Here is a 27,945-nt window from a genome sequence, read left to right on the forward strand (position 1 = left end):
CACACAGTACAGTGCACACCGCGCCCGACTGCGTTGATACCCCGTGAGCATGTCTGTCTCCCCTTTGCAACCGCTAGGTGTGAGAGGCATGGCCAGTACACCCGCCGGGTACACGACAGTCGTCACCGATGTCTGCTACTAGGCATGTAGCCATGGCCAATGGCATCCTGCATAGCCATGGTGACCATCCAGGTGACACATATGTGGCTGTCATGCCACATTGGCTGCCTACATCCTGCACGCCGGATGCCCTCTTATAGGGTATACTGTCATGTGGTGCATCCCGTATTCCTGTCGTGATGTACTGATCAGTAGTTATTTGGTATTCCCGACTGCAGCACTAACGTGTTACTGTACGGCCACCTTGGGATGGTAACAGGCTGCGTGACTGCGCACTCTGTCTTCATTCCCTATCGGAGCGATTGCCTCTGCAGATGATACCACCCACCTAGGGGTATGCCTCCTGACAGTGCTGTGCTCAGTAATCCCGGTAGTGCGTTCTGTAAATGCTTCATGCTGTAGTGAGTTCATGTAGGTAGGCGTAGGTTCGACTCTCGGCCCTTGTGTGTGTGTGTGTGTGTGTGTGTGTGTGTTTCCAGCTGCCTCTGCAGATGAACAAGCTTTTAGACGCTTCGCAACACATACCTTGGCTATTGCCAGCTATTCTCTTACGGGTGATGTCACCCGCCTAGAAGTATGCCTCTGACAGCACTGTGCTCAGTAAACTCGGTAGCGCGTTCTGTAAATGCTTCATGCTGTAGTGAGTTCATGTAGGTAGGCGTAGGTTCGACTCTCGGCCCTCTGTGTGTGTGTGTGTGTGTGTGTGTTTCCAGCTGCCTCTGCAGATGAACAAGCTTTTAGATGCTTCGCAACACATACCTTGGCTATTGCCAGCTATTCTCTTACGGGTGATGTCACCCGCCTAGAAGTATGCCTCTGACAGCGCTGTGCTCAGTAAACTCGGTAGCGCATTCTGTAAATGCTTCATGCTGTAGTGAGTTCATGTAGGTAGGCGTAGGTTCGACTCTCGGCCCCTGTGTGTGTGTGTGTGTGTGTGTTTCCAGCTGCCTCTGCAGATGAACAAGCTTTAGACGCTTCAACACATACCTTGGCTATTGCCAGCTATTCTCTTACGGGTGATGTCACCCGCCTAGAAGTATGCCTCTGACAGCTCTGTGCTCAGTAAACTCGGTAGCGCGTTCTGTAAATGCTTCATGCTGTAGTGAGTTCATGTAGGTAGGCGTAGGTTCGACTCCCAGCCCTTCCCTGTGTGTGTGTGTGTTTCCAGCTGCCTCTGCAGATGAACAAGCTCTTAGACGCAACACATACCTTGGCTATTGCCAGCTATTCTCTTACGGGTGATGTCACCCGCCTAGAAGTATGCCTCTGACAGCACTGTGCTCAGTAAACTCGGTAGCGCGTTCTGTAAATGCTTCATGCTGTAGTGAGTTCATGTAGGTAGGCGTAGGTTCAACTCCCGGCCCTTGTGTGTGTGTGTGTGTGTTTCCAGCTGCCTCTGCAGATGAACAAGCTTTTAGACGCTTCGCAACACATACCTTGGCTATTGCCAGCTATTCTCTTACGGGTGATGTCACCCGCCTAGAAGTATGCCTCTGACAGCGCTGTGCTCAGTAAACTCGGTAGCGTTCTGTAAATGCTTCATGCTGTAGTGAGTTCATGTAGGTAGGCATAGGTTCAACTCTCGGCCCCTCTGTGTGTGTGTGTGTGTGTTTCCAGCTGCCTCTGCAGATGAACAAGCTTTTAGACGCTTTGCAACACATACCTTGGCTATTGCCAGCTATTCTCTTATGGGTGATGTCACCCGCCTAGAAGTATGCCTCTGACAGCGCTGTGCTCAGTAAACTCAGTAGCGCGTTCTGTAAATGCTTCATGCTGTAGTGAGTTCATGTAGGTAGGCGTAGGTTCGACTCTCGGCCCCTGTGTGTGTGTGTGTGTGTGTGTTTCCAGCTGCCTCTGCAGATGAACAAGCTTTTAGACGCTTCGCAACACATACCTTGGCTATTGCCAGCTATTCTCTTACGGGTGATGTCACCCGCCTAGAAGTATGCCTCTGACAGCACTGTGCTCAGTAAACTCGGTAGCGCGTTCTGTAAATGCTTCATGCTGTAGTGAGTTCATGTAGGTAGGCGTAGGTTCGACTCTCGGCCCTTCCCTGTGTGTGTGTGTTTCCAGCTGCCTCTGCAGATGAACAAGCTTTTAGATGCTTCGCAACACATACCTTGGCTATTGCCAGCTATTCTCTTACGGGTGATGTCACCCGCCTAGAAGTATGCCTCTGACAGCACTGTGCTCAGTAATCTCGTTAGCGTTCTGTAAATGCTTCATGCTGTAGTGAGTTCATGTAGATAGGCGAGGTTCGACTCGGCCCTTCTGTGTGTGTGTGTGTGTGTTTCCAGCAGCCTCTGCAGAAGAACATGCTTTTAGACGCTTCAACACATACCTTGGCTATTGCCAGCTATTCTCTTACGGGTGATGTCACCCGCCTAGAAGTATGCCTCTGACAGCGCTGTGCTCAGTAAACTCGGTAGCGATTCTGTAAATGCTTCATGCTGTAGTGAGTTCATGTAGGCGTAGGTTTGACTCTCGGCCCTTGTGTGTGTGTGTGTGTGTGTTTCCAGCTGCCTCTGCAGATGAACAAGCTTTTAGACGCTTCGCAACACATACCTTGTCTATTGCCAGCTATTCTCTACGGGTGATGTCACCTGCCTAGAAGTATGCCTCTGACAGCACTGTGCTCAGTAATCTCGGTAGCGCATTCTGTAAATACGTCATGCTGTAGTGAGTTCATGTAAATAGGCGTAGGTTCGACTCCCGGCCCTTGTGTGTGTGTGTTTCCAGCTGCCTCTGCAGATGAACATGCTTTTAGACGCTTCGCAACACATACCTTGGCTATTGCCAGCTATTCTCTTACGGGTGATGTCACCCGCCTAGAAGTATGCCTCTGACAGCGTTGTGCTCAGTAAACTCGGTAGCGCGTTCTGTAAATGCTTCATGCTGTAGTGTGTTCATGTAGGTAGGCGTAGGTTCAACTCTCGGCCCCTGTGTGTGTGTGTTTCCAGCTGCCTCTGCAGATGAACAAGCTTTTAGACGCTTCGCAACACATACCTTGGCTATTGCCAGCTATTCTCTTACGGGTGATGTCACCCGCCTAGAAGTATGCCTCTGACAGCGCTGTGCTCAGTAATCTCGGTAGCGTTCTGTAAATGCGCCATGCTGTAGTGAGTTCATGTAGATAGGCGTAGGTTCGACTCCGCCCTTCCTGTGTGTGTGTGTGTTTCCAGCTGCCTCTGCAGATGAACATGCTTTAGACGCCGCAACACATACCTTGGCTATTGCCAGCTATTCTCTTACGGGTGATGTCACCCGCCTAGAAGTATGCCTCTGACAGCGCTGTGCTCAGTAATCTCGGTAGCGTGTTCTGTAAATGCGTCATGCTGTAGTGAGTTCATGTAGATAGGCGTAGGTTCGACTCCCGGCCCTTCCCTGTGTGTGTGTGTGTTTCCAGCTGCCTCTGCAGATGATCAGGCTTTTAGACGCTTCGCAACACAAACCTTGGCTATCAGCGGCCATTCCTTTACGGATGTTGTCACCCACCTGTACATGTGCCTCTGATGGTGGTGTGCTCGGTGGTCCACGTAGCATGCCATACCTGTGTCATACGTTTGTGCGTTTGGGTATGTGGGGGTGTGGTCAATCACCATGCCTGCCACATGTGTGTGTGTGTCCATGCTCCCAGCTGCATGGGTTCATACGGTATTGCCTTGTGGTTTACGCAGAACACTCATATCCTGCCGCCATCCCTGTGTTTGTGGATGGTGGTACGCAGCTCGTGTACTGCTTGTGTGCCTGTTGTGGTCAGCGACTTCCGTAGCGTGTTCTCCACGTGCACCATGCTATGGTGTGGTGGGGTGATGCTGTGTACATTACACTCCTGGCCTGCCACATGTGTCCGTCTGTATCTCTGTCATTGTATATCTACGTACCTATGTTGTGCCCGTACTGCTGCTCTAGCATGGACGGCTGTCTTTCCCATGTATCGCATATTTGCACGGCTGACACATATAACTGTGGTATGTTGCATATCCACTCATTGTCCATGCACTGTCCGTATTCCAGAACACCGTAATGACATCTGCTGGATATCGTGGCAGACAGCTATCCTTGCTGTCCTGACAGTGTACCTGTACACGCCATACACCTTGTGTGTACTTGCCTAGTTATGGTGTGTGTATATCTACCTGTGCTGTATGCATGGCCATGTGTGTGTCCCGCTACAGCCATCTGTGCAGGTGTCGCCACTATGGGTAATCCTTGTGGACCGCTGTTTCATGTGCACGTCTGCACATACCTGCAGACCGTACTACCCCTCCTACGGCAGCGGACTTAGATCGACTGCTGCCCTAGGCTGTAGGGCTCCATGGCGCCCAACACCACAGCACATGGTGCCCCCATCTTGGTATACCTACATGACACACCTACTAGACAGGTGGCCCTACTAGTGCGGCACCCTGGGCAGCCGCAGGATTGCCGTATGCCTACGGCCGGATATGGGCACATCACAAGGCATACGTCTACATTCGGTGTTTTACGACATCCAGGTTATAATACCAGAGGGGGGACCTCATCAGCTATGCTATAGAATGCGGATCTAGTTGGATTAGTAGGTGGAGGGTTGGCCACACACCAGGGCTGACCGATGGAACACTGATGAGGCCTCTTTTGAGAGGCAGGTGGAGCAAGCCCCCGTAACGGGAATGTAGTTTAGGTACAGATGTAGGGTTAGCACACATTTGTCCACTCTTTCAGTTCTGTACCGCTGTATTACAGTGATATGCTATGCATATCTTCCATATACATTGTTAAATCTTTGATTGATGAGTATTCAGCATAGTACAATATCATATGATACATGTGTTAATAGGATGCCTTCTGAGATGTTAACATATGTGTGTGTGGTTAACATTGCGTCTGTGCTTTCTATGCTGTGGTTACATGTTCATTGTTTGCACAGAAAGTAACACATGGAAGTGTAAGGGGGGATATATAAAGCCTGGACGCCTCTATGTTATGTGTAAGTCTCACGGAGCCTACGGGTGATAGCGCTTACATGTCTATGGAGTAACCTTTGGATACCACATGTGACCTGTCGTGGATGAAATGTCTACGTTGACTGTTTCATCTACCTATGTGTGTCTTGGTTTGTGTGCCATAAGGTGCCAGCGGGTCTTTGATGTTGATTAGGTGTATTCCATGGTCAATTGACATTAATCCTATTAATTCACTGAAGGATGTTCTTCATTGGTGGGAACGCCATAGTTTGACCATCGTATGGCTTTCCTAGCTGACGTTGATATTGTGCCATTGGTATGTGTTCCACAGGTCACCCATTTGTTCCGCGGTATGGGAGCGTGTGATCCCCATTTTGGTGCTGGCAGATTGAGAGCTGTGTACGCCGGTATTCGCACAGCGGTCTGGCTTTGTATGGGGAGTGTCTACTGTTGTCCCTATCTGTATGTCCTGTGTTATGCCTCACTGCAGCTGTGTGGTTACACCAGGTTCGCGGTTATGGGTGCCATCTTGGTCCTACGCTTGTCCATCCCTAGCGATTGTCTACTGGACACTGGTATGGAGCAGTACACATTTCACACCTGCATTTAGCATTAGCCGGTGGATGCTTTGCACTATCAGTGGGGAGTAAGGCACGTGCTACTCCCACATCCCTCCCACGGTGCGGGACAACGTATTATCTGCCAAACAACACCGAGCCCCGTTTCTGCATACCCAGGATCCCATGGCTGCAACCCTCGACGGTACCCATTACACATCCGGCATGTGTGCGGGAATGGGATGTGGACGCACCTCTATGGACTCTACAATCTGGGAATATCTGGACATATGTCCTGCATTCCGTGGACAGTTGTCGTCAACCCTGAACACGCTGGGGGTGCATATGTCTGGCTGTACCGTAGTCACGGCTGTCAGTTCTTCGGGTCTCGATCGTAGCTGGTTGACATTGCGTACGGATGAATCTCTGGGGTCCTACTATGAACACCATTGTGCATATGTACAGTGTAGACCTTGTTGGACTGTGTCCATCTGGCTAGTGGGTTTGACTGCTGCTGTATGTTCCCCAATCGCGGATGTCTGCTTGCTACCCATATTATGTAGTGCTACGTTAACCAGGGTATTCTAAACTGAAACCGGATGGTGTAAATCCAATGATGCAGGCTAGGAGATGCTTTAAGTAATCCTCAAATGTCCCATTAGGATATGTCCGCCACTGTATTGTCAAACTGACACAACCAAAACATGTAGATCCTATTAATTCATTGACGGATGTTCTTTATAAGCGTGAACGCCATAGTTTCAGGATCCTATGACTTTCCTACTTGACGTTGTTGGTGTGCCATTAGTATGTGTTCCGCAGGTCGCCCATTTGTTCCGCGGTATGGAAGCGAGTGATCCCCATTCTCTTTCTGGCAGATTGAGTGCTGTGTACGCCGGTATTCGCATGGCGGTCTGACTTTGTATGTGGAGTCTCTACTGTAGTCCCTATCTGTATTCCCTGTGTTTTGCCTTACTACAGCTGTGTGATTCCACCAGGTTTGCAGTTATGGGTGCCATCTTGGCGTGACGTTTGTCCATCCATGGGAACTGCCTAATGGACACTGGTATAGGGCTGTACACATTTCACAGCTGCATTTAGCATTCTCCGGTGGATGATTTGCATTATTAGTGCGGAGTAACGCATATGCCATACCCACATCCCTCACACGGGGCGGGACAATGGATCATCTGCCAATCAACACCGAGACCCATGTCTGCATACCCACGATCCCATGGCTGCAACCCTCGACAGTACCCATTGCACATCCTCCATGTGTGCGGGAATGGGATGTGGACGCACTTCTATGGACTGGACAATCTGGGGATTTCTGTGCATATCACCTGCATTTCATGGACAGTTGTCATCAACCTTGAACACGCTGGTGGTGCATATATGTAGCTGTGCCGTAGTCACGGCTGTCGCTTCATCTGGGTCTCCCGATCGCAGCAGGTTGACATTGCGTACGGATAAATTTTTGGGTCCTACAATGGACACCAATGTGCATATGTAAAGTGTAGAACTTATTGGACTGTGTCCATCTGGCCAGTGGGTTTGACTGCTGCTGTATGTTCAGCAATCACGGATGTCTGTTTGAGTACCCATATTATGTAGTGCTACGTAAACCGGGCTTTCCGCCACTGAACCCAAATGGTGTAATTCCAATGATGCAGGCTAACAATTGCTTTAACTAATCCGCAGATATCCCATTGGGACATTCCCGCCTCTGTATTGTCAAATTAACACGAACAAAACATGTAGATCCTATTAATTCATTGAAGGATGTTCTTTATATGTGTGTACGCCATAGCTTAAACATCCTATAACGTTTCTAGTTGACGTTGTTGGTGTGCCATTAGTATGTGTTCCGCAGGTCGCCCATTTGTTCCGCGGTATGGAAGCGAGTGATCCCCATTCTCTTGCTGGCAGATTGAGTGCTGTGTACGCCGGTATTCGACGGGCGGTCTGACTTTGTATGTGGAGTCTCTACTGTAGTCCCTATCTGTATTCCCTGTGTTTTGCCTTACTACAGCTGTGTGATTCCACCAGGTTTGCAGTTATGGGTGCCATCTTGGCCGTACGTTTGTCCATCCTTGGGAAATGCCTACTGGACACTGGTGTAGGGCTGTACCCATTTCACAGCTGCATGTAGCATTCTCCGGTGGATGATTGTCATTATTGGTGGGGGGTAAGGCATGTTCTATACCCACATCCCTCCCACGGGCGGGACAACGGATTATCTGCCAAACAACACCGAGCCCCATTTCTGCATACCCACGATCCCATGGCTGCAGCCCTCGACGGTACCCATTATACATTCTTCATGTGTGCGGGACTGAGATGTGGACGCACATCTATGGACATGGCCATATGGGTATTTCTGCCCATATGTTCTGCGTTTCATGGACACCTGTCATCAACCTTAAACACGCTGGTGGTGCATATGTCTAACAGTGCCGTAGTCATGGCTGTTACGCCTTCAGCGTCGCTTCCTCCATCACGTTTATCTTGCTTAGGGCTAAATTTTTGGGTCCTACAATGGACACCAATGTGCATATGTAAAGTGCAGAACCTGTTGGACTGTGTCCATCTGGCCAGTGGGTTTGACTGCTGCTGTATGTTCCCCAATCGCGGGTGTGTGTTTGACTACACATATTATGTAGTGCTACGACATCCAGGTCTTTCAAACCTGACACCGAATGGTGTACATCCAAAGATGCAGGTTAGCAACTGCTTTACATAATCCTCTGAGGTCACAATACGAAATATCCGCCACTGTATTGTCAGAATAACACCACCATGACATGTGGATCCTATTACTTCATTGAAGGATGTTCTTTATATGTGGGTACGCCATAGCTTGACCATCCCATAACCTTCCTAGTTGACGTTGGTGGTGTGCCATTACTATGTGTTCCTCAGATCGCCCATTTGTTCCGCAGTATGTAAGTAGGGTTGCCACCTTTTCAAATGGTCAAAGTGGGACATTTTTGGTACAAACCAGATTTTACAGGCTGACACATACCCACAGTCAGTACAAAGGATAGAACTTAACTTTTTTGCCTAAATAAAAGCTTATTATTGTACCATTTTAGTTGATTATTCTGTTTCTTATAACATTTAGGTATTTTAGATACAGAATAACTGTTTTATGCAACTATTACATAAAATATAGGAAACAATTTTGTCCTAAAATCTCAGGACATTTGCCATTTTTATAATGTTTTGTCAGGACACAACTGCCCAAAGAGGGACTGTCCCTCGCAAAGTGGGACAGGTGGTAACCCTATATGTAAGCGAGTGAACCCCATTTTCTTGCTGGCAGATTGAGTGCTGTCTACGCTGGTATTCGCACGCCGGTCTGGCTTTGTATGGGGGGTGTGTACTGTGGTCCCTATCTGTATTTTCTGTGTTATGCCTTACTGCAGCTGTGGAATTACACCGGGTTTGCAGTTATGGGTGGCCATCTTGGTCGTACGTTTGTCCGTCCATGGGAAATGCCTACTGGACACTGGTATAGGGCTGTACACATTTCACAGCTGCATTTAGCATTCTCCAGTGGATGATTTGCATTATTAGTGGGGAGTAACGCATGTGCTATACCCACATACCTCCCACGGGGCGGAACGACGGATTATCTGCCAATCAACACCGAGCCCCATTTCTGCATACCCACGATCCCATGTCTGCAACCCTCGATGGTACCCATTGCACATCCTTCATGTGTGCGGGAATGGGATGTGGACGCACGTCTATGGACTCGGCAACCTGGGGAGTCCTATTCATATGTCCTGCATTTCATGGACACTTGTCATCAACCTTGAACACGCTGGTGGTGCACATATCTAGCTGTGCCGTAGTCACGGCTATCAGTTCTTCTGGGTCTCTAGATCGCTGCCTGTTCACATTGCATACGGATAAATTTTTGGGTCCTACAATGGACACCAATGTGCATATGTAAAGTGTAGAACTTATTGGACTGTGTCCATCTGGCCAGTGGGTTTGACTGCTGCTGTATGTTCAGCAATCACGGATGTCTGTTTGAGTACCCATATTATGTAGTGCTACGTAAACCGGGCTTTCCGCCACTGAACCCAAATGGTGTAATTCCAATGATGCAGGCTAACAATTGCTTTAACTAATCCGCAGATATCCCATTGGGACATTCCCGCCTCTGTATTGTCAAATTAACACATACAAAACATGTAGATCCTATTAATTCATTGAAGGATGTTCTTTATATGTGTGTATGCCATAGCTTAAACATCCTATAACATTTCTAGTTGACGTTGTTGGTGTGCCATTAGTATGTGTTCCACAGGTCGCCCATTTGTTCCGCGGTATGGAAGCGAGTGATCACCATTCTCTTGCTGGCAGATTGAGTGCTGTGTACGCCGGTATTCGCACGGCGGTCTGACTTTGTATGTGGAGTCTCTACTGTAGTCCCTATCTGTATTCCTTGTGTTTTGCCTTACTACAGCTGTGTGATTCCACCAGGTTTGCAGTAATGGGTGCCATCTTGGCCGTACGTTTGTCCATCCATGGGAACTGCCTAATGGACACTGGTATAGGGCTGTACACATGTCACAGCTGCATTTAGCATTCTCCGGTGGATGATTTGCATTATTAGTGCGGAGTAACGCATATGCCATACCCACAACCCTCACACGGGGTGGGACAACGGATCATCTGCCAATCAACTCCGACACCCATTTCTGCATACCCACGATCCCATGGCTGCAACCCTCGACAGTACCCATTGCAAATCCTCCATGTGTGCGGGAATGGGATGTGGACGCACATCTATGGACTCGACAATCTGGGGATTTCTGTGCATATGTCCTGCATTTCATGGACAGTTGTCATCAACCTTGAACACGCTGGTGGTGCATATATGTAGCTGTGCCGTAGTCACGGCTGTCACTTCATCTGGGTCTCCCGATCGCAGCCGGTTGACATTGCGTACGGATAAATTTTTGGGTCCTACAATGGACACAAATGTGCATATGTAAAATGTAGAACATGTTGGACTGTGTCCATCTGGCCAGTGGTTGTGACCGCTGCTGTATGTTCCCCAATCACGGATGTGTGTTTGACTACACATATTATGTTGTGCTACTAAACCCATGTTCTACTACGATTAACCCAAATGGTATTAATGTAATGCTGCAGGTTGGCAACTGCTTTAAGTAATCCTCAGAAGGCCCAGTAGGACATATACGCCACTGTATTGTCAATATAACACAGCCAGAACATGTAGACCCTATTGATTCATTGAAGGATGTTCTTTATAAGCGGGAACGCCAGTGTTTAAACATCCTATGACCTTCCTAGTTGACGTTGTTGGTGTGCCATTGGTATGTGTTCCACTGGTCGCCCATTTGTTCCGCAGTATGGCAGCGAATAATCCCCATGTTGTTGCTGGCAGATCGAGTGCTGTGTACGCCGGTATTCGCACGGCGGTCTGGATTTCTATGGGGAGTGTCTACTGTAGTTTCCATCTGCATTTCCTGTGTTATGCCTTACTGCAGCTGTGTGATTCCACCGGGCTTGCAGGTATGGGTGCCATCCTGGTCGTAGGCCTGTCCATCCATGGGGATTGCCTACTGGACACTGTTATGGCCTGTACACATTCCACACCTGCATTTAGCATTATCCGGTGGATGCTTTGCATTATTAGTGGGGAGTAGGTCATGTGCTACACCCACATCCCTCCCACGGGCGGGACAACGGATTATCTGCCAAACAACACCGAGCCCCATTTCTGCATACCCAAGATCCCATGGCTGCAACCCTCGACAGTACCCATTACACATCCTTCATGTGTGCGGGACTGGGATGTGGATGCACATGTATGGACACGTCGATCTGGGGATTTCTGTTCATATGTCCTGCATTTCATGGACACCTGTCATCAACCTTAAACACGCTGGTGGTGCATATGTATAACTGTGCCGTAGTCACGGCTATCGCATCATCTGGTGGTCGGAAACGGCTGGATGGAGTTCTGTTAGAAGGTATTTTTGGGTCCTACAATGGACACAAATGTGCATATGTAAAGTTAGATGTTGCTGGACTGTGTCCAACTGGCCAGTGGTTTTGACTGCTGCTGTATGTTCCCCAATCGCGGATGTCTGTTTGACTACCCATTCTACGTGGTGCTACGTAAACCAGGTGTTTTAGAACTGTGAATAAATGGTGTATATCCAAAGATGCAGGTTAGCAACTGCTTTAAATAAACCTCAGACGTCCCAATAGGACATATCCGTCACTGTACTTTCAACATAACACCACCGGAACATGTTGATCCCCTATGTATTCATTGAAGCATGTTTTCTTTATAGGTGGGAACGCCATAGTTTACATATCCTAGTTGACGTTGTTGGTGTGCCATTAGTATGTGTTCCACAGGTCGCCCATCTGTTCCGCTGTATGGTAGCGAGCGCTCCCCATTTTGTTGCTGGCAGATTGCGTGCTGTGTACGCCGGTGTTCGCACGGCGGTCCGACTTTGTATGGGGAATGTCAAGTGTAGTCCCTATGTGTATTACCTGTGTTATGCCTTACTGCGGCTGTGTAATTCCACCGGGTTTGCAGTTATGGGTGCCATCTTGGTCGTACGCTTGTCCATCCATGAGAATTGCCTACTGGACACTGGTATAGGGCTGTACACATTTCACACCTGCATTTAGCATTCTCCGGTGGATGCTTTGCATTATTAGTGGGGAGTAAGGCAGGTGCTACGCCCACATCCCTCCCACGGGGCGGGACAAAGGATTACCTGCCAAACGACACCGAGCCCTGTTTCTACATACCCAGGATCCCTTGACTGCAACAGTCGACAGTACCCATTACACATCCTTCATGTGTGCGGGACTGTGATGTGGACGCACTTCTATGGACTCAGAACTCTGGGGATTTCTGTGCATATGTGCTGCATTTCATGGACAGCTATCATCAACATTGAACACGCTTGCGGTACATATGTCTAGCTGTGACGTGGTCACGACTATCGGTTCACGTGGGTGACGATGAAGGCTGGCACGCATTCCGTATGGGAAAATTTTTGAGTCCTACAATGGACACCAATGTGCATATGTAAAATGTAGAACATGTTGGACTGTGTCCATCTGGCCAGTGGTTGTGACCGCTGCTGTATGTTCCCCAATCGCGGATGTGTGTTTGACTACACATATTATGTTGTGCTACGAAACCCATGTTCTACTACGATTAACCCAAATGGTATTAATGTAATGCTGCAGGTTGGCAACTGCTTTAAGTAATCCTCAGAAGGCCCAGTAGGACATATACGCCACTGTATTGTCAATATAACACAGCCAGAACATGTAGACCCTATTGATTCATTGAAGGATGTTCTTTATAAGCGGGAACGCCAGTGTTTAAACATCCTATGACCTTCCTAGTTGACGTTGTTGGTGTGCCATTGGTATGTGTTCCACTGGTCGCCCATTTGTTCCGCAGTATGGCAGCGAGTAATCCCCATGTTGTTGCTGGCAGATCGAGTGCTGTGTACGGTATTCGCGGCGGTCTGGATTTCTATGGGGAGTGTCTACTGTAGTTTCCATCTGCATTTCCTGTGTTATGCCTTACTGCAGCTGTGTAATTCCACCGGGCTTGCAGGTATGGGTGCCATCCTGGTCGTAGGCCTGTCCATCCATGGGGATTGCCTACTGGACACTGTTATGGCCTGTACACATTCCACACCTGCATTTAGCATTATCCGGTGGATGCTTTGCATTATTAGTGGGGAGTAAGGCAGGTGCTACGCCCACATCCTCCCACAGGGCGGGACAAAGGATTACCTGCCAAACGACACCGAGCCCTGTTTCTACATACCCAGGATCCCTTGACTGCAACAGTCGACAGTACCCATTACACATCCTTCATGTGTGCGGGACTGTGATGTGGACGCACTTCTATGGACTCGGAACTCTGGGGATTTCTGTGCATATGTGCTGCATTTCATGGACAGCTATCATCAACATTGAACACGCTTGCGGTACATATGTCTAGCTGTGACGTGGTCACGACTATCGGTTCACGTGGTTGACGATGAAGGCTGGCACGCATTCTGTATGGGAAAATTTTTGGGTCCTACAATGGACACCAATGTGCATATGTAAAGTGTAGAGCTTGTCGGACTGTGTCCGTGTGGCCAGTGGGTTTGACTGCTGCTGTGTGTTCACCAATCGCGGATGTCTGCTTGACTACCCATAGTGTGTAGTGCTACGGAAACCATGTTTTCCGAGACCAGAACCAAATGGTGTACATCCAATGTTGCAGGTTAACAACCGCTTTAATTAATCCCCAGAGGTCCCGGTTGGGAAGTATCGCCACTTTATTGTCGGAACGACACCTCCAGACTAGGTAAATCACGGGCACTGGCACGGTCTTAACGGCCATTTGCAAATGTAATTAGCAGACACGTGTCAATACATGTATAATAATACATATTGTCATGCCGGGTTAATGTATGTTATTTGGACAATGGCTTCTGCTATTGACATCCGTTGCTGTGGGTGTTGGCGGTTACCATACACATGGCTTTCTCAAAGGCCGAATTCACAATTCTGAACACTACTGTGGTCTCCTTTAAGGACCCTGAGCCAGTGGTCAACAGTACTGCAGCCACTGCATCACTTACATATGGCGCCTGCCGGTACCTACAGGACTGCATGGATCAGGCATTCCCTTACCCAACTGTGGTTCATTGTACCAATGCCAAGCATCCAGTGTGGTGTACCCCAGCCATACACAAGCTGTACAATGAGAGGAGGTGGCTACTACAAGGCAGAGCAGACACCTTGTGAGGTATGACACCCTTGGTCATTATATGTGTAGAGCTACAGGCTGTCATGACATGGTCCGGGGCACGTTCCACAGATATATCTCCATGGACCTGGCTGACAATCATACAGCCTTCATTTGCTATGCTGGACACCTGGGAGGTCACTCCCACATATGCTCTGACTGGGTTCACGATGATGTGGAGTTTACTCAACATACACACATTGCCAACATATGGGCTGACAGGTTCGGTGAAGACATCTCCACACCCTCCCCCCACATGAAGAGATGTCTGTACCAGCGGTTTGTGGTCCCCGAATGTTCTGTGATGCATGGATGGAACATGCTCTCTCCAGGGTAGTGAACATAGCATCCATGTGACCAGCTGGTGACCCGACTGTGTACTCCACGATCTCATTGAGGAATTAGACCCACAGTTAGGACAGCTGTTTATTTCTAGCCTCACCTCGGGTAACGTACCCGGGTTGTGTCGCACGGTGACTGTAGTCCCACGTCACAGGGCCAATCCCTCCACTGACCCTGGTTATTACTGTCCCATTACCATGAGGAGACCTATCTGCAAAGACATGGGAAGGGATCATACTGCGGCCCGTAGATGAAGGCATAGGGGACCTGCATACTTTGCATCCAACCCGGTTTGGCTTGGTCAGGGGCGGTTCATGCGTTTAAAGCATGGTTGACGTTTTCGGGACAGTCACCGAGGCCATTGATGGGGCCTTGCAGTCCATACAGCCTACCTCGACCTGGCAAAGGCCTTCAACACAATACCCCCCTCGGGTATCATTGATAAACCCATCGGCTTGGATGTGAACACGTACATCGCAGGATGGGTTGTAAACTGGCTATGTGACACGGCCCACGCGGTCATAGTTGCTGGCAGCATGTCGGACCTACTGCCTGTCGCAGGCGGTGTCCCACGGGGCTCTGCCCTGGGTCCACTCCTCTTCTACATCTACATTTCCACAGTACAGGCACACACAGGGGTGTTATGGGCGACATTGTTTGTAGATGACTGCGAACCGGTGCCATAGTGGGACGGACATCTGACACAGATATCCTTCAAAGGGGCCTCCCAGATATGCATATCTGCTGTCAGGGACATGGCCTACAGCTAAATGCAAGGTAATGCAAAATCATACCCGTCGAGGAGAACGAGGTCACCCTGTCCGGCATATGGGTGGCAGTCCACTGAGCAGGGGTAATTACCAGGGATCAGGGGACACAGGTTGTCGCTCACCATTCGCCCAACACACACGTTGCTATCGTGGTTCGGTAGGACTTCTACATTGCCCACCTGTTTGTGCAGGGATTCACATCTAGATCAGGGTAGGTCATTGTCTCCTTGTACTCATTACGTGTTACACCTATGATTGAGTACATTGCCCCATTCGGAGGGTATCTGACCCGACACCTACAGCAGCTGGGAAGGCCTCATAGGTTAATTGTCATACAGATGCAGGGTGTCAGGGATTTGTGTAATGCTGGCCCACTGTTAGGACCCCTGCTCCATTCGGTCACATACCTCTTGTTCGGTGTTGACCTGTGCCTGACATACGAGGCCATGTCGACCCATATGTCATGTCTATGCTTCACCTACTGTATCTACATCCCTCGGAACCACAAGGGCAGGTGACGTGAACCTTGACGCGGTCATTAATAGGATGTGTTGGAGTGACACATACGTCACCCAGACACTCACTATGCTGTGGATCTACATCACAGTACATGTGAGGCAGAGATCCTTGCTAGCCTTGTTCGAGGGGATCTTGTCCGTTGGATGGGGGATTGCAGATATACCCCAGGGATTACATCATTATCACTGCTTGACAGAGATACGGCAATATCATAGGCATTTTATCTCCGGACCGGAAGGTTGGCAAAGGAATCCTAACTATGGACTAGGGTTATGGCTGACCTTGGGTAGATAGCCTACCCTGTACCTATGGACCTATGAACCTATGTTCATAGTTTGTCCCATTTACACTTGTCTATCCCCTATCCTCTTTCTCATGTGTATATTTCTGTGGCACGTGATTGTCCTCTGTATTACCTGCAGGTATGCTGTCTACAGTGCACATACGTCACGGTTGATTACAGTGTATCTGTGTCCCTACCACTGTGATACTGAGGACTACCACACATCCTTCACAACATTACATGCATATGTCCATTCTATTATTCTTTGGCCTATGGGGGGGGTGTTAAGGCAACGGTTACATGTGTCCCTGTTTGTGCGTGCGTCATGGTGGTCTTTGACCAGCCTCCGCTTGATCGTGGGATGGACGGTAGTGTTGCTGTGTGTTTGGCATGTGTTTTCATTGCCGGTACATCTGTGGGAGGTGTGGTTGGCACATGTTCCTCTTTGCAGGGAGCCCCATCCTGGGGTTTTGTGTCATGCATCTACACTTGGCACGTGCCATATGTCCTGTGCTATTCCCACAGTCGTGTATGCCTTCATGCATTACTACTGCGTGTTACTGGCTGTTTGTATGTGGTACACATGGCGATTGTGGTGGTTGGCTTGGCCTATTCCCATGCTATGACATACACATCTGTCAATTAAGTTGTTAAAATCAGACTGTAACACTCATTAGGCTTTTCAAAATGACAGTCAATAACACAGGAAGCTCAGTTTCACAACGTTTTAATACTGTACACCAGGAGGCAAATAACTATGCAGTACAAGTATAGAGTTTTGTCTGACTCTATACAGGAAGCAGCTTTATGTGTATTGTGTTTACAATCAGCTTTTGCCCACCTTAATGACGTGGTCAGTCACAGGGCATTTACATCACTATAATCCACAATATTCTATTCATACAACGGTGCTAAGGTAATGCTTATTAAATGTTTTCCCATGAGAATAGCACAGCCTTGCAAGGCACCTGGTCAATTAGAATGTCCTTCTGTAAATGTTGCTCTGTCAAGGTTCCAAGCCTGTTCGGATACAATAGTCAGTTCATTTCCTACTAGGTTCCTTTGTCTCTCTGGTGAGCAGCTGTACTCTATCTTCGATAGAGCTCACAAGGCCATCCTCCTCAGTGGAAGGAAGAAAGATATACATGTACATACATTTATTATTCTCTAACCCAGCGGATAATTATTGCTGAATGACATACGCCTGCTGAACTGGTTACTGCCAGGGTCAGAGTTCAATCACACTGCAGCTACGCTTCAGGCAATTACATGCATGATAAGTTCTACTGCCATATTGTAAAATAGAATAAAATGCATTATACACTATTTGCTTCTAAACTAGCACGTCATATATGTTTAGATATATCTTTTCTAACATTCTCCCTCCTTTTAATGCTTTTATTCTATCCAGAAACATATACAACATTATTTCATTCCCTAGCCTCGTCCTCTCTGGAACTTTTAACTAGGCAAATCATTTGTTTTACATTTCAGAAAGAATTTCATTTGGTATTAACAAATTCCACTCCAGGTCTTGATACATAGTCTCGGTTACAGATACGTCAACAGAGTCCCTAACTAATCCTTTCATACAAGGTATCCCACAACAGACACATGCTCCCAATATGAGCAAAACAACACAAATGGCAATCAAGATATTCATTATGAGTGAACCCCATCCACCAAATGGTTTCTGGAAATAGTTCGTCAGTGGGTTTGGGCCTGGTTCCGCCATGGCTGATACCTGCTGTATTACCTCTAGGTGGTCGTTGATATCGTGCTTATTATGTGGTATATACGCACAGCAGTCTTCTTTGATAAGCATGCACGTACCACCTCTCGCCGCCAGGGTGCAGTCAAGAGCCATTACATTTTGTAGCACAACAGTTCTCATTGCATTCAGTTCATCAGTCACAAGTTTGAGAGCGGAAAAGTCGCATTGCTCATTACTTCGAGAGGTTTTGAAAACTTCCTCAGTTCCCTGATTGATTTCACTGCTCCATAAGCTGGGATTATTCCAGCCCAGGATATAACACTGTCACTGAAGTCCATAGGAGTCAATTTTCCTTTATCTCTTACAGAAGAATGATCTTTCCAAACAGCTTCGATGTCACCCACTGGATTAGTAGGTTTCTCGACTGAGTTCCCAGTTCTTCGAGCTATATCTCTTACATTTCGCATCGTACCCAGAGGCAATTCTGCAGTATGTCTTATGGCTGGAACCAGATAACCCAAAAAACAACTGCTGGACCAATTCTCAGGTAACCATTGATATGCTTTTTTCCCCACAAACAAAATAACAATATTCTACTTTACTACTGATGCGGGTTAACTCTGCATGTAACATTTTCCTGTCTATAACAGACAACTGTTTATACAATTCAGGATGTTTCTGCACATCTTTCCACGTTGTTCTCATTAAGCTTAAATACGAATCATAAATCGTGCTACAACTACTACTGTGATCTTTGGCTTTTATATGACATTTGTAAGACACAGTTATGTTACAATTACTCCCACCAACTTGGACTGTATCATGTTTATAAAAACAAACAATTCCATTTTGTGTAACAGGTAAGTACAGTGCCACTTTGTCCTGTGATCTCACAGAACCTGTATCAAAAGGTAGATATTCACAAGTCTCAATTTATCCCTGAGGGGACAGCAGACATCAAAAGTCCTCCATATGCTGTAGGTATGGCAGTACAAACCCAGCAATTTGAAATGTTCATAGTCTCTACATGCACACGCTTCATGGCTAGGTATGTGTTGAGGTTTGGATGCCAATCTGTGGCCAGTTCATCACGTTTCATTATTTGTATCTGTGTAGTTATATGCAGGAAAGATCCCAGCAAAAGAAAAGTCACCACAAACATGGTTAATAGGTGTATGATCAGTAGGACAGTAAACCAATGTCTTTGGGGTTGCTTTGTATTGTTATACACTCTGCCCCTGGTCATTCTGTCTCTATGGTATATTGGCTACGACATGTAAATCAGACTGGATATTCTTTACTGGTTTGCAAGGGGTCAGGTGAACCCAGGACGACCTCTCCGCAACCTTTACTGCAGTAGGCGTTGCCAACAGTACCTGGTACGGACCTTCCCACATTGGACTCGTCCAGTTACTTGTTTGGATAACATTTAACCACACCCAGGATCCTGGAGTCAGCTCTGCGTCCGGCTTCATTTGTTCTTTATCTGAAAAAGAGTTTAACTGCAAAACAGTGTTATTGGTTAACAATCCTCTCATGTAACTGGCTAATGAGCCATCGACCTCCAGCTCTGCAGGCATGAGAGCTTTCCACTGTGGCACATAATATGCCATTCCAAATACTACTTCAAAGGGGGTCAAACCCTTTACATTTGGAATTGTTGTCATGCTCAGCAATGCTAGAGATAGACAGCACATCCAATTCGTCTGGGTGTCACTCATCAACCTCCTCAACTTATTTCTCGAAATCCCATTGTACCTCTCCACCAGTCATGCTGACTGTGGGTGGTACGTGCAACGATTCTTCAAGGAATCCCAAAGAATCACCCAGGTTGCTGGATTGTCTGGTTCACAAAATGTGTTCTATTGTCACTGTAGCTTCTTTCCGGTATGCCAGATCTAGGGATACTTTATTTTACTGGGGCCTTTGCCGCTGTTGCTGCATCCGGATTCCTGGTTGGAAATGCTTCTACCCATTTTGAAAACATATCTATAATCACTAAACAGTATTTCTTCCCTTCACATTTATTCAGCTCTATAAACTCCATACAAATAGTATGGAACGGATATGGTGGTGTAGGGAAACTCCCTCGCTTCGGTTGGAATGCTCCCTGTGCATGATGTTTACTGCAAATATGACACGCTGCACAAAATGTTTGTATGTGGTTCCTAATTCCATATGTTTGGAATATTCTGTTAACCAACTATACCATCCCCCCTGTTGAGACATGGCTCTGCCCATGGCTCAACAAAGCCGCATATCTAAATAAATTAGACGTTGGCTTTCTCACTTTGGAGATGTACAGTCCGTCTTCAAGGATTGCTCCTCGTCTTACCCATGTCTGCTTTTCTGCTTTCGTAGTTGATGTTTGCATTGTTTCTAACATTTCTAAATCTAGAATCTCTGAGGATTGTCATTCCTCATTCAAAAAGTAAGTTTCTGAGTGTGAGGCTGCTTGTTTTGCAGCTGCATCAGCTCGTGCATTACCTTTCGTAATCTTATCCTGTTGCTTTGTATGAGCTGCACATTTACAATTAGCTACTTTAGTAGGTAACTGAATGGAATCTAATAAATTCAAGATCAATTGCGCATGATTAATCGGTTTACCAGTGGATGTTATCATTCCCCTATTCTTCCACTGCTGCGCATAAACATGCACTGTAGAGACAGCATACTGACTATCGGTATATATGTCCACACATCTGTTTTTCACTAGAGTGCAAGCACGTGTTAAAGCTATCAATTCTGCTGCTTGAGCAGACAAGTTATGCTGCAGGGGTTGGGCTTCTACAATCTCAATATCAGTAACTACTGCATAACCTACTTGATTCTTTCCTGTAGGACCCTTTCTACATGATCCGTACACATAAACTGTCACCTCTGCATCATCTAAGGGTATATCAGTAATATCCTGTCTGGGTAAAGTTATTTGCTCCATTTCCTGTAGGCAACTGTGTGGTGTGCCATACACAGGTGTCGGACGTGACGCTGATGGGTTTAATGTTGTACAATGTTCAATCACCATATGAGGTTGACACAGGAGTATGGTCAAACAAGAAAGATGTCTAGCACGGGTCAGGAATGCTATTTTCTCTTGCAGCTAAATTATCGCAACTGCATGAGGCACTCTCACAATGAGAGGGTGGAATAATACCATTGATGCCGAAGCCTGTACTGCCATGGCTGCTGCAACAACTGCCTGTACACAATGTGGCAATGACCGTGCCACTGGGTCCAACTGCGATGAGTAGTAAGCTATGGGCGTTGCTTACTTCCATGCTGTTGCGTCATGAATGACGTAATATATCCCTGCTTACAATCTACAGCCTGAAACTTTCTCTTACCCTTTTTACCTGACTGTACTACAAAGACTTCTGCTCCATCTTCAGCTGTGAAGACCTGCGTCTTCCTTTTCTTCTTACTGTTAAGATGTCTTTCAGCAAGCCTAGCATACTCCAGTACGGCTTGTAGCCTACTCGTTCGGTGATCTATCATATGCTTTGTAATATAGCTACCGATAGGGGCAATGCAAACTTTCGAAAATGCATTTTTCAACTGTTGTTCATATGCACTATCGTTTTTCAGATTTGCAGGAATAGGCATGCCACTATGGTTATTGAAACATTCCAATAATCTACCATAGTATGCATGTACAGTTTCATTATCTTGTTGTATACACTGATTAATACAGGTCCAATCTGCTCTAGGTTTCCAATTTTCGGTAATTCGATCCATAAGACCCTTCAACGTGGTGTCTACTTCTGCGTCACTATGTGGGAGTGGTTTAAGTTGCGCGTCACGAGCATTCCGGACGACACAAAACATGTGCCAGTCTGGACCTATTATTTGTCTAATCACCTTCTCTACTTCTTCCCCATTTAAGTGGTAACTCATTCACATACCTTGTAAATGTTGTATAAACTTTTTATGATTACTTTGTGGATGGGGAATTCCCTCTGTAACTTTCCGGATATCTTCCGGTGTCCACGGTCTATACACTAGGGGAGTTGGGTCCTGGCCTTCCTGTCCTGCCTGAGGGTTCGGTATGTCAATTAATTGACAGATTTCCTCACTCTGTTCTACTGACTCTCTTCTTAGTTGGGTGTCCCTAGGTGTTTTACGTGTTCGGGATCTAGTTTCAATAGCTTCTCTTACAAATGGTTGTTGTGATACCTCTGTTGCCACAGGATAACGTGGGGGGGACTAGCCTGCCCTCCCGCTTCATATCCTGGCTGTGGTATTGGAGGGGGTGGAGGTGGAGGGGCCGTCGCTACTACTGTATTATTATCTTCTTTGTCTACGTATGATGCTTTCACATTTTTAGTCTTCTGTTCCCTTCGGTTCACTACCTCAATCCACCTATGTGCTTGAGGGATACCCAAATGTCGCTGTTTTTTCACCTGAACATCTTAGGGTTGCCACCTTTTCAAATGCCCAAAGTGGGACATTTTTGGTGGGAACGTCAGATTTTGCAGGGCAAAACATACCCACGGCCAGTACAAAGGACAGAAATTCACTTTTTGCCAGAATAGAAACTTATTCTTGTATCATTTGAGTTGCTTATTCTGTTTATTATAATATTTTGGTGTTTCAGATACAAAATAACTGTTTTATGCAACTATTACAGAAAATATAGGAAATATATTTGTCCTAAGATATCAGGACATTTGCCATTTGTTCAGTTTTTTTGCAGGACACAACTGCCCAAAGAGGGACTGTCCCTCACAAAGTGGGACAGGTGGTAACCCTAGAACATCTGCGTCACATTTTAAGTGATTCCAATGTTTCACTAACGATATTTTGTCTAATATACCATCAAAGTCATATTTATTACCCCATTTTGCAAAATATCTCACATTATCTGCTCTCTGCAATTGCATATACTTCGCATCATCCGTCAAAGGCGGATCTCACGATCTCTTAGTGCACTAATTTCCCATGTCTTCTAAACGACTGTTACGTGACCCTTCTCTCGTACCACGTGGTATCTCCTTCCCTGTATCCACTGTAGTGTCTACAATGACTGTTTACTCTGCTCTGTGTTCCCCTGATCTATGTCCAAATGTAAAACTACTTGAATTGGTCTTCGACCTGCTATCACAAATGTTAACAAAAACACAATGTAGCCTGGTCCCTGATCTACAACAGAGACAAAGAGGCAAACTCTCCTTACCTGAGCCTCCCGTTTATGACTGCACGTTTTCTTCTTGGGATCCAGTTTTCCACTTTTCAGCCACAGATCAGACAGTGGACAGCCTCTTTACACACAACAATTCAGTCGGAGGTCTTTTCACTCAAGAAGAACCATTTAGGCAACTTCTCCTGCAGATTTCTTACCACCCATGCACTCTGACCTGCAGCTTACCAAGGGAATTCCGGCTAAGAAGGACCACAATGTCAAATAAGTTGTTAAAATCAGACTGTAGAAATCAGTAGGCTTTTCTAAATGACAGTCAATAACACAGGAAGCTCAGGTTCACAACGTTTTAGTAGTGTACACCGGGAGGCAAAAAGCTATACAGTACAAGTATAAGAGTTTTGTCTGACTCTATACAGGAAGCAATTTGTTTATATAGTGTTTACAATCAGCTTTTGCCCACCTTACTGACGTGGTCAGTCACAGGGCATTTCCATCACTATGGTCCACAATATTCTATTCATACGAGGGTGCTGAGGTAATGCTTTTAAAATGTTTTCCCATGAGAATAACACAGCCTTGCAAGGCACCTGGTCAATTACAGTGTCCTTCTGTAATTGTTGCTCTTTCAAGGACCCTGGACTGTTCGGATACAATAGTCAGTTCATTTCTTAATACGTTCCTTTGTCTCTCTGGTAAGGAGTTGTACTCTATCTTCGATACAGCTCACAAGGCCATCCTCCTCAGTGGAAGGGAGGAAGATATACATGTACATACATTTATTTTCTCTAACCCAGCAGATAATTAATGCTGAAAGACATAAGCCTGCTGAACTGGTTACTGCCAGGGTCAGAGTTCAATCACACTGCAGCTAAGCTTCAGCCAATTACATGCAAGATCATTTCTACTGCCATATTGTAAAGTAGAATACAATGCATTATATACTATTTTGCTTCTAAAATGGCACTTCATATGTGTTTCTATATATATTTTTCTAACAACATCCATCTGGCCATATGCATGTTATTCCGTCCTTTGCCTTGGCCGTGGGTGTTTGGCCGTCCGGCAACGCTACTCTCCACATGTGATGTCCCACCTTCCCCTTCTGTGCCTGTGGCACCCTGTTAGGACGTCCTGTTTGGTAGGCAGATGTTCCGCTATATGTGTTTGACATGTCTGCATAGCTAATCATCGGTATGGTGGTTGAACATCCCGACTTGTCCACATGTGTACAGTTATGTGCACCGTGGCGTGTGCAAGCCTATGGGGTTTGGGCGGGTCCATACCACATGCGGGATGTACACATTCTGCCGACACATTCACATGCAGCCATTTGCATATCTGTACCTGAGGTGGGTTGTTAACATGTGGGGTACATCTTTGCCTGTGTGGCACTGCCTAAGACAATACATCTTACCACATTTCAGGTATGCCCATTGTGTGTAGGTGTGTAGCTGCGCAAGGCTGCTAGCTGGGTTGGGTGCACGGTCGTACATGGGTGGGGGTTACATGCTATAATGGGGCTATTGTGTATTACATTTGCATGCATGGGTTCTGCTTCTGGATATTACGCTTAGACATACGCCGTCCTGTGTATGCGACGAGCACGTTGCTGGGTTTGGTACATGTTGCTATGTACATGTTTGCCTGTGTTTAGGGTATCTTGGTTCATTCTTGTTGTTATGTCGACACGGCTACCCGGCTGTGTACTCTCACTACTGCTGGTGACCATTACGGTTGCCACCTTTTCCAATGCCCAAGGTGGGACATCTTTTGTGGAAACCTCGGATTTTGCAGGACAACACATACCCACAGCAAGTAGAGATGACAGAACTTCACTTTTTTTCCAAAATATACGCTTATTCTCATAGCATTTGGGTTGCTTATTCTGTTTCTTATGCCATGTATGTGTTTCATATACAAAATATATGTTTTATGCTACTATTAAAGGTATATTGAGGGAATCTTTTTGTCCGGAAATCTCAGGTCATTTGCCATTTTTCGATTTTTGGCGGGACACAACTGTCAAATGAGGGACTGTCCATAGCAAAGTGGGACAATTGGTAACCCTGGTGACCATGCCCATGTCGCTACTCCTATGTCGGTGCGGCGTGCTGACATGCTGCGGTACACCTTCTCTGGGTATGCCCACTGACAGTGCATTGCGGGACGAACACGGTATTACGTATCCTTTGTGCCTTGGACGGGTACACTTAGGGCTTCGTGGGTTGTGTTTGTTTCTCCGTTTTGTTGGGACGGGTACTATGTTGCATACTCTGCGTGCGTTTCATTCTGCACGGGCCCTGGCTGCTGCCATTACTATTATGGGCGGCCTGTGGAAATCAGCACTTTAGGTTGCTCATCGCCTGCCGGCTTAGCCACGCCTCCGGACACATCCTACTTGGGCTCGCTCACGTAACCACGACGCGTTCTGTGGTTGCGGCGTGCACTCATTACTATGCATATGGCGCTACTACGCCGACTATCCACTGCACCGCCGGCGCAGGCCTTACACCGGCCTTGCGCCGAGCTTCATGAATCCAGGGGTATATTATATTGCACGTAGGGATATAAATATACAGAGCTGTTTGAACTTATTAAGAATTAAAACACCCCAAATATCACAATTTAGCTGCCCTTAATTTGAGCAGAGGTAGAATACTAGTATGCTCATTGAGCCCTGGTGGGTTGTAAGATTCTAGTGTCAAATTCTAGTGTCAAATGGAAATTGGAGTACAGAGAGCTATGGTGGCAAATGACACTAGAATCTTACAACCCACCAGGGCTCAATGAGCATACTAGTATTCTACCTCTGCTCAAATTAAGGGCAGCTAAATTGATGTTGTTAATTCTTAATAAGTTCAAACAGCTCTGTATATTTATGTCCCTACGTGCAATATAATATAGTCTTTATCCCACATTTATTTATAAGGTTATTTATTCATATTTATTTATATTTATTAATATTTATGCAATAATAATTATTTAAATGAATTAATATTAAGGCAACATTAAACTGTGGTTTTTCAATTTCTAACAATGTAACTGAGTACATAAAAATTGCTTTTAATAAGATTTCTTTTAGAATTTTAACATATCATTTGCATGTTTTATAATAACTTAGGAAGGTATTAAAGTTGTAATGTAATAATTTTAATGGTCACTAGATTCGCTAAAAGTTTTAAATAATGAGTTATGTTTGCATTTTATACTGATATTTTTGTTATTAATTAACATGTTGAAAGTGGATTCTTATTTGATTTTTAACATGTCTGTCAAAGCATTTAGTCTTTTTTAAGAAAATCCAATAGCTAATTCAAACAATGAAAACTACATTTCATTTAAATGCATTAGATTTGGGTAAAGTTTTTTAGTTGTAACACAATATAAATCAATTTATCAATTTATCAATTAATCCATTCATTAGTGACAGTATATAAAGATGGTTAAGAGAGTTCATTATTCATCTGATGAAGTGCATACTTTGAAAAGGAAAACGCAGTGACTTTGAAAGGCGTTAATGTTTGTGTAACTTGGACTGTGCTGTTCTCATTTATTGCTGTTGTCGATTTTATTGGAGCCTAATAAACCCTAGGAATCTACAATTGGAGTTCCTGAGTTATCCGTACTTTTGAGTTAATGCTACTGCCGTACCACTACGGCATTAAAGATAAATAAATAAATAATAAATGCTCCCTTGGGTTTTGCAAAGATTTTGAGTTCTAGGCTGTCTTGTTCTGACAGCACAATTCTTGGTTGACTGCAGTTAAATAATTCTGGAATTTGATGTTACTGTGGTATTAAAAGAATCCAGCTTGCCTCGGGTAGAAATTGCTGAACAACAGTCATTAATTAACATTTCTCAGGCCATCAACCAATATAGACAGATACCACCAGGATGGCCATAAACAAACAAACAAACAACAAAAAAAATCTTTGATAACATGGCCAAGAACGTTAAAGACACTGTAAAGCTAAATCATTGCATTTGTGTACAAAAGCCTATACTGACAGTCACAAAATCTTACCTACTACATAGAAAGTATAGAAGTTATATATTAGTCAGGAAAGGCCTTTCTAGTGAATGCATTTGATATTGGGCCATTTGGTAAGATAAAGCTCTCTTTGTTTATAAAGTTACAAATTTAGAGTTTGCACTTTTTGAAGATATGTATGTATATATATATATATATATATATATATATATATATATTTATATATATATTTATATATATATATATATATTTATATATATATATATATATATATATATATATGGTTTACTATTGTTTATTCGAACAGAAAAACATTTTCTGTTCAAATAAATGAATGGTAATACCGAAAGTAAAAAAATAACGTACACAATGTCGAACCAAATGCTCGACACATTTAACTCGACATTGTTGTCGAAACCACCATGTGATAGCTGTATAGGAGCTGATGTAAATCAAACTCCTATACAGCTATCACGTTTTTGCAGGGGGGCAAGCCTCCCTGCACCCCCCCCCACATACACTACTTATATATTCTAACTCCGAGATCGCACTACAGAGGGGATGTGGATGAATTTCCACTCCCCACTGTGCTGCGATCTCTGTGCAGATAGTCAATTTCCACTTATGCAAATGCAGCTGTGCATTCGCATAAGTGGAGTCAACTATCTGGTGCAAAAGTGCTTGTGCGTTCGACATTCTGTTTTTCGGCACATTGCAGCCGATAGAATA

General features: G+C 45.7%; 1 protein-coding gene across 1 annotated transcript in view; it reads left to right on the forward strand.

The window, feature by feature from the left end:
• Nucleotides 1-27,945, forward strand: part of LOC122795878 (coiled-coil domain-containing protein 17-like) — a 748,474-nt gene that overhangs the window by 146,305 nt on the left and 574,224 nt on the right. The window lies entirely within an intron of this gene.

Source organism: Protopterus annectens, chromosome 2.part2 (assembly GCF_019279795.1).
Source record: "Protopterus annectens isolate FY-2018-M chromosome 2.part2, PAN1.0, whole genome shotgun sequence".
NCBI lineage: Eukaryota > Metazoa > Chordata > Ceratodontiformes > Protopteridae > Protopterus > Protopterus annectens.